Consider the following 11688-nt stretch of genomic DNA (forward strand, 5'->3'; position numbering starts at 1 on the left):
CTGCTGCTATGACAAGGCTTTTTTGCCGCTGCTCTTTCAACCTGACGTAATTGCCTGTAGGAAAGAGTCCTCAATTTGCCCTTATCAGCACGCACACGTGTGTACTGTGAATCAGCTACATACTTCTTGATTGCCAAGACACTTCATCCTGATCATCGCACAATGTTGATTGTAGTCATGCCTTCACCTAAACACTCCACAATTTGTTGCTTCTCAGCAGCCGACACATCCTTTTTCTTTCCCATTTTGGCAGAAAATGTAGGCTGCTTAATAATGTGAGAGAGCCTTCTTAAGTAGTCTTGCCTTTCATTGGACACACCTGCCAAACTAATTAGCACAGGTGTCAGCAATTGCTTACAGTGATACAAAGAGCCCTGACACACATCACCATCAATGAGTTTAACTGACAAACAAACAAATTCTTCCCTTATCACTCCTAAACACTTTTTGTATAATAATTTGGAACGCAGTGTACATGTGCTTTTCCACAAAACACCAGTGGTTCACGTAGTGAATCTTACAGTTCTAACTTGCCAACCGGGCGTCAGACTTCGCTGCATTGATTTTAAAATTTTACCATGTAACAAAGTGATCTATTTCAGCCATAACAGCATGGATGGATATATGTGATTGAGTGATATATACTAGGACATCATCAGCAAATAGAGAGCACTTGTACTCGGTGCCTCCCACCTCAATCCACCTAATATTGGGGTTATGGCGAATTGATGAGAGCAGGTGCTCTGTCACTAGGATGTATAAGAGAGGGGACAGAGGACATCACTGCCTTGTCCCATTGGTGATTGTGAAAGGTGATGAAAATGTTCTGACGCACCCCCTGGGCCTTGGGACACCCGGAGCCGGACCCTTTTTGGTGGATGCTGGTGGTTGTAGTCTTCGTGGCGGCGACCCAGTTCCGTGGCTCAGGGCGGTCAAACCAGTGGCGGAACTATTTATGTGGTTTTCATGTTTAAATGTCCGACTACGCCACCCGTGGATTGCGGTCAGAGTGAACCGCCGCTACAGGGCAGACCACTGAGGCTGGTGTTGTGGGTGCAGCAGAGCGTAGCATAACTCCCCACGGGAGGAGTATAGCCTCAGGGCAGTGTATGCGGAGGATGGGGGTGATGGTGCAGGGCAGCAGCAGTAACGACACGGAGTCAGTGATGCAGTTCAGGGCCTTTACTCACAGTTCTTATTATCCAGACCACGTCTGCAGGTAACGGCTGCCCACGTCGTACTGTGCTCACCAGGTGAGGGGCTCAGACAACTCCCAGATAACTTTGGAGCACTTCACAGGACCCCCTTTGTGTGTCCTTTGTCTGGCCTTTCTTACCAACACTTCTGTCCGGCTGCCTTGGGCCTCCTCTTGGTAAACTTGGCGCCAGTTTCCCTGACCCTATGTGGTGCCTTCCTAGCGGGTGTAGCGAGGGGCTGCGCCACATAAAATGTCAGAGCCTCCGGTTTCTAGCTGAGGGTCGTTTCCTGCCTCCACTAGTTCGGGGACCGGTCTCCCCCTTTGGCCTGACCCCTCCACGCAGGTGGATTCGGGCGTGCGGTGGCGACTCGCCCGTCCGCACCCCTGGGATCCCTTCATTCCTCGTTCCTGGAGCCTTCTCCGCTCCTCTTCCTTCCTTCTCCCTCTTCCAGGCCTGGGCCTCTGTTACTAGGCCCGCCTCCGGAGCAGAGCTCATGCAGAGCCCCTGCTCCCTGCCACTTCTGCTCAGACTTCTCTGCACTGAACTAAGATGGTGCCCACCTTTTATACTCCCTTCTCAATGCACCCAGGAACTGCTTCCTCCCTGCTCCTGCACTACAGGGTTCCCCTTCCTCAGTGTTCCCTCCCCCCACTCCAGCCAGGGACAGGGACTGTCGTGCCCATCTCAGGGGCATATTGGTCGCCCTGCCACACGGCAATGTGGTGTAATGCATGCAGGTGTCGGTCCTGATCCACACTCCATCCTTACCTGAGAGTGAGATATCACACCTCTGGGTGAGGTGCAATACGTCTGTAGCAACCGAGCCCTCAGGGTGCTACAGTTCCATTTATCTTCAGCCTAGGTGACGTATTGCGATACAGGGCCGTGATTTTGGCTATAAAAGGGTCCCCTAGACCCCTACCCCAAGCTTTTTAAGAGAATCATATATGGCGTGCCAGGAGACTCTATGGAATGCTTTCTCAGCATCCAACGAGAGTATCTAATTACAAATTTTTAACTGCATCTAGCCCAGGAAATACTTTGTGCCTAGTAGCAGTGTCTGCTAGTGAGCGGATTATCCCGGCTGTTAAGCAAGCTGCACCACCTGTAGTTTAGACACTTAATTTTTTCAAAGGAAATGCTTCGGGACCATGGGATACTTAGTGAAGAGCATCAGGAGGCACCCCAAGGCATAGGGGCTGGGACTGGCAGTAGGATGCCTTGCGGTGGACAGCCGAGCTCGATCCTTATAAAAGCTTTTTAACTGCAGCAGCTTTAGTGGACGCTACTGGAGCTGGAATTACCGCGGCTGCTGGCATGAGACTTGCCCTCCAATAGATCCTTGTAAATGGATTTAAAGTGTATTCATTCAAATTAGAGAGACAATTTAAATTAAAAAGCTTAGAGCTGCCTCCACCACAGGGGGGCTCGCTCGACCCACCAGCGGACAGGCACCAGTATTGGGAGAGGGGGGCTGGCCGTCAGGGTTCACCGCGGCTCTGGCACAAACCCGGCGACACGGAGGTGGCACGGGCAGGAGCGGACTGGCCGTGTCGGCTTCTCACTTTTTGGATTTTAGAAGGGCATGACATGCCTATATCTGTGTCTCCCCCTCCTTTTACTCCTCCACCTCTTTTATTTTCGCATGACTATATGTACTTGTCACTTTTCCATGTGTTAGTTATGTCTTCTGAGCAGTTTGTCAGCTTTTGGACACCTTTGAAGGTGTTTTCTATGTGTTTCTATGTGTTTTTGTTTGCCTGCCATTGGTTTTAACGGTGTTCGAAGGTGTTCGACGAACAGTTCGACGAACAGTTCGGCGAACACACGGGTGTTCGACGAACCGAACCGAACTCGAACACTACGGGGGTGGCTCAACACTAGTACTCATTCTATTATGCCATCTATACTGAGCTCTACCAGCTTGCAAATTACTAATAATTTTTAGCTGCATCTTTTATGGAAAACAATTTTGGGCTTGTAGCAGTGTGTGGTACTCATTCTATTATGCCATCTATACTAAGCTCCACCAGCATGCAAATTACTAATAATTACTCCCCAAACCAGGGGAGAAGTCCTGAGGAGATAATTTGCATATTCCCACTGCATTTTGGGGTAAGTGAAGAGTCTCCGCGAGCTCAAAGAACACTGGATTTTGGCTGTTGGAGCTGAAAAGAGGACATCGGTAAACCAGGGGAGGAGTCCTGAGGAGATAATTTGCATATTCCCACTGCATTTTGGGGTAAGTGAAGAGTCTCCGCGAGCTCAAAGAACACTGGATTTTGGCTGTTGGAGCTGAAAAGAGGACATCGGTAAACCGCGCGCCTACCGGCGCACGCATTTTGAAGCTTTTTTTTTAAGCTTTTTTCACTGTTTTCAGAACATTAACAATAAGAACATGGAAGAGTCCAGGAGCCATTTGGTGAGCTGCATATCCTGCTACATGTTCACAGACTTGCCAGTGGAAAAGCCAGACTTCACATGCCAGAAATGCAAGCTTGTGTCCCTGTTGGAGGAAAAGTTGCGAAATCTAGAACAGAGGTTAACTACCTTGAAAATCATTAAGGAAGGTGAAGAGTTCTTAGACAGAGCAGAATTATCTCTTCATGATTCAGAAAGAGAAGAAATTCGAACTGCACCTGACGAAACAGAGGAATGGAAGCATGTGACCCACAGAAGCAGGAGGATCGAGAGGCAGTCAGCACCCATACTGCTCAGGAACCAGTACCAGGCTCTCACACAGGAGAACCATGAAGAAATACAGCAAGATAAGACTTTGCCAGCAATGAATAACCTTGTAAGCCCTCAGAATCCTCCTGGATGGAGAAAGAAGAATGTTGTGAAGAAAAAACGGAGAGTGGTGGTCATGGGGGATTCCCTGTTAAGAGGAACAGAGGCCGCTATCTGCAGACCAGACATAACCTCAAGAGAAATGTGCTGTCTTCCAGGAGCAAAAATTAAAGATGTGTCTGACAGGATATCAAGACTCTTCAGACCTACAGATCACTACCCATTCCTGCTAATACATGTGGGGACAAATGACACCGCAATAAAGGACCTGGAAACCATCTGCAGTGACTTTGAAGACTTAGGCAAGAAAGTGAAAGAATTGGGAGCGCAGGTGGTCTTCTCATCCATCCTCCCAGTGGATGGCCATGGAACAATGAGGTGGAATAAGATTCTACAGGTGAACAACTGGCTACGTCGATGGTGCCGTCAACAAGGATTTGGATTTCTGGATCACGGAATGAATTACCTATACGATGGACTACTTGCTAGAGATGGGGTGCACCTTACGAAGACTGGAAAATATGTATTTGGAAGTCGCCTTGCTACACTCATCAGAAGAGCTTTAAACTAGAACAATGTGGGAAGGGAAGCAAAAGGCCAGAAAAAGCCATACAGCTGACAAATACTATTGAGATCTCTGCTACTGGAAGTGGAAAAGAAGAACAAAGACAAAAAAATCTAAATAATAAAAATATGGGAGGAAGAGAAACCAATCACAAACTAAAATGTTTTTATACAAATGCACAAAGCATGGGCAACAAACAAGGAGAATTGGAACTACTAATGCAGGAAAAGGAATATGATGTCATTGGAATCACTGAAACTTGGTGGGACGATACACATGATTGGAATAAAAGGCTAAAAGGATACAACTTATTTGCAAGAAACAGACTTGATAAACGAGGAGGAGGTGTTGCATTGTATGTTAGAAAAGCGTATATCTGCACAGAGATTGAAGCTTCAGAGACTGGGAGTTCTGTGGAAACTGTTTGGGTAAGAATACAAGGAGAGAACAACGGAAAGGACACCATTGTAGGCATTTACTACAGGCCACCTGGGCAAGCTGAAGATATGGATGAACTCTTTATGTATCAAATGACCAAGTTCTCCAAAAAATATGACGTAGTGGTCATGGGAGATTTCAACTATCCAGACATTTGTTGGGAATCTCTCTCAAGTAAAACTAACAGGTCAAGCAAATTCTTATCCTCTCTTGCTGACAACTTTATCTTCCAAAAGGTAGGGGAGAAAACAAGGGGATCTGCTACTTTGGATCTAATCCTTATAAACAGGGAGGAAATGGTTGAGGAGGTAAAGGTGGCTGGGACCCTAGGAGGCAGCGATCATGCTATTATAGAATTTTGGATAACTAGAGGAGGAAGACATGTGAAGACTCAAACTTCAAGGTTAGATTTTAGAAAGGCAGATTTTAAGAGACTCAGAAAGAGAATAGGAGGGATCCAATGGCTGGATGTCCTTAAGGACAAAAATGTCCAGGAAGGATGGGAAATTTTTAAAAATGAGATTCTCAAAGCACAATCGTTAACAATCCCGAAAAGTAGGAAGAATGGGAAGCATTTAAGGAAACCAGGATGGATGAACACAGAACTTAAACACATGCTAAAAAGAAAGAAAGAAATGTTTATTAAATGGAAAGAGGGAGGCATATCTAAAGAAGATTATAATGCAGTCTGCAGATCCTGCAGGGCACGTATCAGGTTAGCTAAAGCTGACAATGAATTAAGGCTTGCAAGAGATGTCAAAAGCAATAAAAAAGGGTTTTGGGGGTATGTCAAAAGTAAAAGAAAAGTCAAAGATGCTATAGGATTTTTACAGGATGAAAATGGAGAAATGGTAAGAGAGGATGTTGAGAAGGCCGAACTTTTTAATTCCTATTTTGCATCTGTTTTCTCTCAGAAAGAAAATGTAACATCAACTGATCTTCACTGTCCTTTTAAAGGAATAGAGGAATCCAAGTTATCAGTAAACAGAAAGATTGTGAGGGAATATTTAGCTAACATAAATGAGTTCAAGTCTCCAGGTCCAGATGAATTACACCCCAGAGTACTGAAGGAGATTGTAGAAGAAATTTTAGAACCACTCTCCATAATCTTTGAAAATTCTTGGAGAACAGGAGAAGTCCCAGAAGACTGGAGAAGAGCAAATGTTGTTCCTATCTTCAAAAAGGGGAAGAAGGTGGACCCAGGGAACTATAGGCCGGTGAGTCTGACTTCTATACCAGGAAAGATCTTTGAACAAATTATTAAACAACATGTATGTAAGTACATGGATAAGAATGAAGTGGTTAACCAGAGTCAGCATGGGTTTGTAACTAACAAGTCATGTCAGACTAACTTAATTTCCTTCTATGACAGAATCACTGACTGGGTGGATCAGGGAAATGCTGTAGATATAGTATATCTTGACTTCAGCAAAGCATTTGACAAAGTATCTCACACCATCCTTATTGAAAAAATGACCAAGCATGCAATGGACCAGGCAACTGTTAGGTGGATTCATAACTGGCTTAGTGATCGGACTCAAAGGGTGGTTGTAAATGGCTTCACATCCAGCTGGATGAATGTCTCAAGTGGGGTACCACAGGGCTCCGTCCTGGGACCTGTATTGTTCAACATCTTTATCAATGATTTAGATGAAGGAATTGAGGGTAAACTGATTAAATTTGCTGATGACACAAAGCTAGGAGGGGTAGCTAATACTAGAGAAGAGAGAGAGAGGATTCAAAAAGACCTAAATAAACTGGAGCAGTGGGCAGCAACCAACAGAATGGTTTTTAACAGGGAAAAATGCAAAGTACTACATCTGGGCAATAAAAATGAAAAAAGCATATACAGAATGGGAGGAATAGAGCTAAGCAACAGTACATGTGAAAAAGACTTAGGTATACTAATAGATCATAGACTGAACATGAGTCAACAGTGTGATGCAGCAGCAAAAAAGGCAAATACAATTCTGGGATGTATTAACAGAAGCATACAGTCTAGATCACGTGAAGTCATTATCGGTCTTTACTCCTCTTTGGTCAGACCTCATCTGGAATACTGTGTACAGTTTTGGGCACCACATTTTAAAAAAGACATCGACAAACTGGAGCAAGTTCAGAGAAGAGCGACCAGAATGGTGACTGGTCTGCAAACCATGTCCTATGAGGAACGGTTGCAGGATTTGGGAATGTTTAGCTTGCAAAAAAGAAGACTGAGAGGAGACTTAATAGCTGTCTACAAATATGTCAAGGGCTGTCACATTGTAGAAGGATCATCTTTATTCTCATTTGCACAAGGAAAGACTAGAAGCAATGGGATGAAACTAAATGGGAGGAGACACAGATTAGATATTAGAAAAAACTTTTTGACAGTTAGGGTGATTAATGAGTGGAACAGGCTGCCACGAGAGGTGGTGAGTTCCCCTTCAATGGACATCTTCAAACAGAGGCTGGATAGACATCTGTCTGAGATGATCTAGTGAATCCTGCTTTGAGCAGGGGGTTGGACCAGATGACCCAGGAGGTCCCTTCCAACTCTACCATTCTATGGTTCTATGATAATTTTTAGCTGCATCTTGTCTGGAAAATAATTTTGGGCATAGTAGCAGTTTGTGGTACTCATTCTAACCAACCGTTTTAAGCAACTCTGGGGCAATTGATGCCACTTAAATGGTGTCTGTGCCACAAATTTTTGGAAGAAATGGAGACTCTTTTTGGAGTCCCTTTGCTTTGTTTTACGTGATGTTGCCATCATCAATTAGAGGTGGGTTGGGTCCCCCCCCCCCCTTTTAACCGTAAGAAAATACATACACTATGGCTTGGGGTAACACAGATGGTTGAGTCTGAAGAGCTGTTTGCTCAGAGGTCTGTTCCAAAGCTTCAGTGTCTGCTAGTCAGCGTAGTAACCCAGCTGCGAAGCAAGCTGCACCGCCTGTGTATCTAATAATGATTTTTAAATGCATCTAGCCTAGGCAGACTGTGGGGGCGACTAACCAAACCCAGACGCTCAGCCCCCTAACGCCCCCCTTTCATTGACAATACAATCATATAACTCTTACAACTGGATGGGTGAGGATCGGTCACAGCTTTATTAACTGTTTATACTCATTCCATTAGAAATGCATTTTATTTCTAAAATAATTCAGCTTGTTGCAGCATGCCCTGTGTCTCCAGTCTCCACAACGGCAAGTTGGCCAACAAGTGTAACTCTCCAACATGTCCTTTCTATTTCCAGGCCACGGAGGATCCTGCTTACTCGTATGTAGGACTCCGACCCCCATCCATCACTCTTAACGCTTGTTCTACTCCGTCCTGGAGTCCTGACAGTAATATGTCAATTCCAATATCCATTAAGTGTACACCGTCGGGCCGTATGAGGCCTGCTTTATCTCCTTCCAGTTGTCGGTGTCGTATCACTACACAGCCTCTGTCTCTTATAAATTTTGCCATCCGAATATTTATTACCTGCCTTGTCCGTTCGATGGCCGTGATGTCTCACGCACCTTGCCATTCCATTCTCGGCACAATCTCTGACCATACTATAGTTAGTTTTGTGAAAAATTCTCTGAAGCGCTCAGTGTCTAGTTTCATTATTGCCATTAGTTATGCGCTCTTGTGATAAGCTATGTCGTTTCCCTCGGCCTGTATAAATAAGATGACCGGACCTCTTGCCTCTCTCCCTACCTTGATTACCTCCATTAGTACCTGTGGCCATTGCAGGCCTCTAATACCTCTCCAGTTCAAATATGTGTTATGAAACTCCAATTTCCTCCCGCCTGGGCGGACTTTCACCCTTCTTTCTGCACAATATAAATACGAGTTCTTAATCATTGCATAGCAAAAAAACAGCAACGAAGTGGTATGTATATGTCATGTCCTGCTATGCACCTGTTCAAGGCTGAGTTAATCAGAAATTTAAACACACATACCATGTTAAAATTGTATAGCATAGAAGCAATGCATATAAATGTAAATAATCAAAAAGAAAAAGAAAAGAAGAAAAAAGAAACATATATATAATAATAATCTATAAATGATCACTCATAATGATACATCAAATCATGCCTGATATTTAAACCCGCTGGTACACGTGTATTTAAAGTATAAATCCACCAACTTTCTCTATTAAGGAGCTTTCTCCTATAATCATCCACCAAATCTCAACCAATCGCCACGGCCCACGGAGGGGCCACCACAGTCAGTGAATACTTCCTTATTTAATATAGAGTCTACCAATACTTTGGGCGTATTAGCCCAGCTGCGAAGCAAGCTGCACTGCCTGTGTATCTAATGAGAATTTTTAACTGCATCTAGCCTAGGCAGACTGTGTGTTATCTGTAACATTTGTCACCAAAAGCTAAGTAGAGGCCAAAACATCCATAGTTTGAGTACTTCATGCATGAACCGTCACATGGATATGAAGCATAAGTTGCAGTGCGAAGCTCACTGTGCTACAATGCGGCCTAGCGGGCCGGGACAACCACCATCTGCCCCACCTGTGTCATCCTGGGGAGACTAAAAGCTACTGCGTAGTCTTTTCCAAAAGTTTGAGGCAATTACCACGGGAATGGTTTGGAAGGGTATAAGAGTTTAGGTAGGACGTTCATTTTTAGTATACTTATTCTGCCGAACCAGGAAAAATCCTTCACCGTCCAAGAAGAAAGATCTTTATGGAATTGTTCAATAAAGGGCCCAAAATTAAGATAAAATAGATGGGAGAGGTCTCTATGAATATGAATTCCTAAGTATTTGATACCCTGTGAGGGCCAGGCAAAGGGAAAGTTGGACTGGATGGGATCCTGTATGGATTTGGGGAGGGAGACATCGAGGGCCTCAGACTTCACTGCATCGATTTTAAAATTTGACCATGTAACAAAGTGATCTATTTCAGCCATAACAGCATGGATGGATATATGTGATTGAGTGATATATACTAGGACATCATCAGCAAATGCAGGGCACTTGTACTCGGTGCCTCCCACCTCAATCCACCTAATATTGGGGTTATCGCGAATTGATGAGAGCAGGTGCTCCATCACTAGGATGTATAAGAGAGGGGACAGAGGACATCCCTGACTTGTCCCATTGGTGATTATGAAAGGTGATGAAAATGTTCCATTTACCTTCAGCCTAGCTGACGGATTGCGATACCGAGCCATGATTTTGGCTATAAAAGGTCCCCTAGACCCCTACCCCAAGCTTTTTAAGAGAATAATATATGGTGTGCCAGGAGACTCTATGGAATGCTTTCTCAGCATCCAACGAGAGTATCTAATTACAAATTTTTAACTGCATCTAGCCCAGGCAATACTTTGGGCCTAGAAGCAGTGTCTGCTAGTCAGCGGAGTAGCCAACGCCTGTAGATCTAATTACAAATTTTTAACTGCATCTAGATCAGGAAATACTTTGGACCTAGTAGCAGTGTCTGCTAGTCAGAGGATTATCCCACCTGTTAAGCAAGCTACACCACCTGTAGTTTGGATACTTAATTTTTTCAAAGGAAATGCTTCGGGCCCCCGGGACACTCAGTGAAGAGCATCGGGGACACACCCCAAGGCACAGGGGCTGGGACTGGGGGTAGGACGCCTTGCGGTGGACAGCCAAGCTCGATCCTTATAAAAGCTTTTAACTGCAGCAGCTTTAGTGGACGCTACTGGAGCTGGAATTCCCGTGGCTGCTGGCATCAGACTTGCCCTCCAATAGATCCTTGTAAAAGGATTTAAAGTGTACTCATTCAAATTACAGAGACAATTTAATTTAAAAAGCTTAGACCTGCCTCCACCGCAGGGGGGCTCGCTCAACCCACCAGCGGACAGGCACCAGTATTGGGAGAGGGGGGCTGGCCGTCAGGGTCCACCGCACCTCTGGCACAAACCCGGCGACACGGAGGTCGCACGGGCAGGAACGGACTGGCTGTGTCGGCTTCGCACTTTTTTGGTTTTAGAAGGGCATGACATGCCTATATCTGTGTCTCCCCCTCCTTTTACTCCTCCACCTTTTATCTTTTCACATGACTATATGTACTTGTCACTTTTCCATGTGTTAGTTGTGTCTTCTGAGCAGTTTGTCAGCTTTTGGACACCTTTGAAGGTGTTTTCTATGTGTTTCTATGTGTTTTTGTTTGCCTGCCATTGGTTTTAACGGTGTTCGAAGGTGTTCGACGAACAGTTCGACGAACATACGGGTGTTTGCATGAACCGAACCGAACTCGAACACTACGGGGGTGACTCAACTGTAGTCCCAACCCGATTTATAAGGCAAGAAATCCCACTTATTAAACCTGACAGGGCACACCTGTGAAGTGAAAACCATTTCCGTTGACTACGTCTTGAAGCTCATCAAGAGAATGCCAAGAGTGTGCAAAGCAGTCATCAAAGCAAAAGGTGGCTACTTTGAAGAACCTAGAATATAAGACATATTTTCAGTTGTCTCACACTTTTTTGTTAAGTATATAATTCCACATGTGGTAATTCATAGTTTTGATGCCTTCAGTGTGAATGTACAATTTTCATAGTAATCAAAATACAGAAAAATCTTTAAATGAGAAGGTGTGTCCAAACTTTTGGTCTGTACTGTACATAGACATGCAGGTGATTGAAAGTTGTATAAAATGACACCTTGATATCGGTGATCCGATGTCTTATTCCAGAGAAATCCATATTTTTCTTAATATGTAAATGAGCTTTTAAGATTTAT

Source organism: Phyllobates terribilis, unplaced genomic scaffold (assembly GCF_046119375.1).
Source record: "Phyllobates terribilis strain yellow unplaced genomic scaffold, ASM4611937v1 Scaffold_11__3_contigs__length_659146591, whole genome shotgun sequence".
NCBI classification, from domain to species: domain Eukaryota; kingdom Metazoa; phylum Chordata; class Amphibia; order Anura; family Dendrobatidae; genus Phyllobates; species Phyllobates terribilis.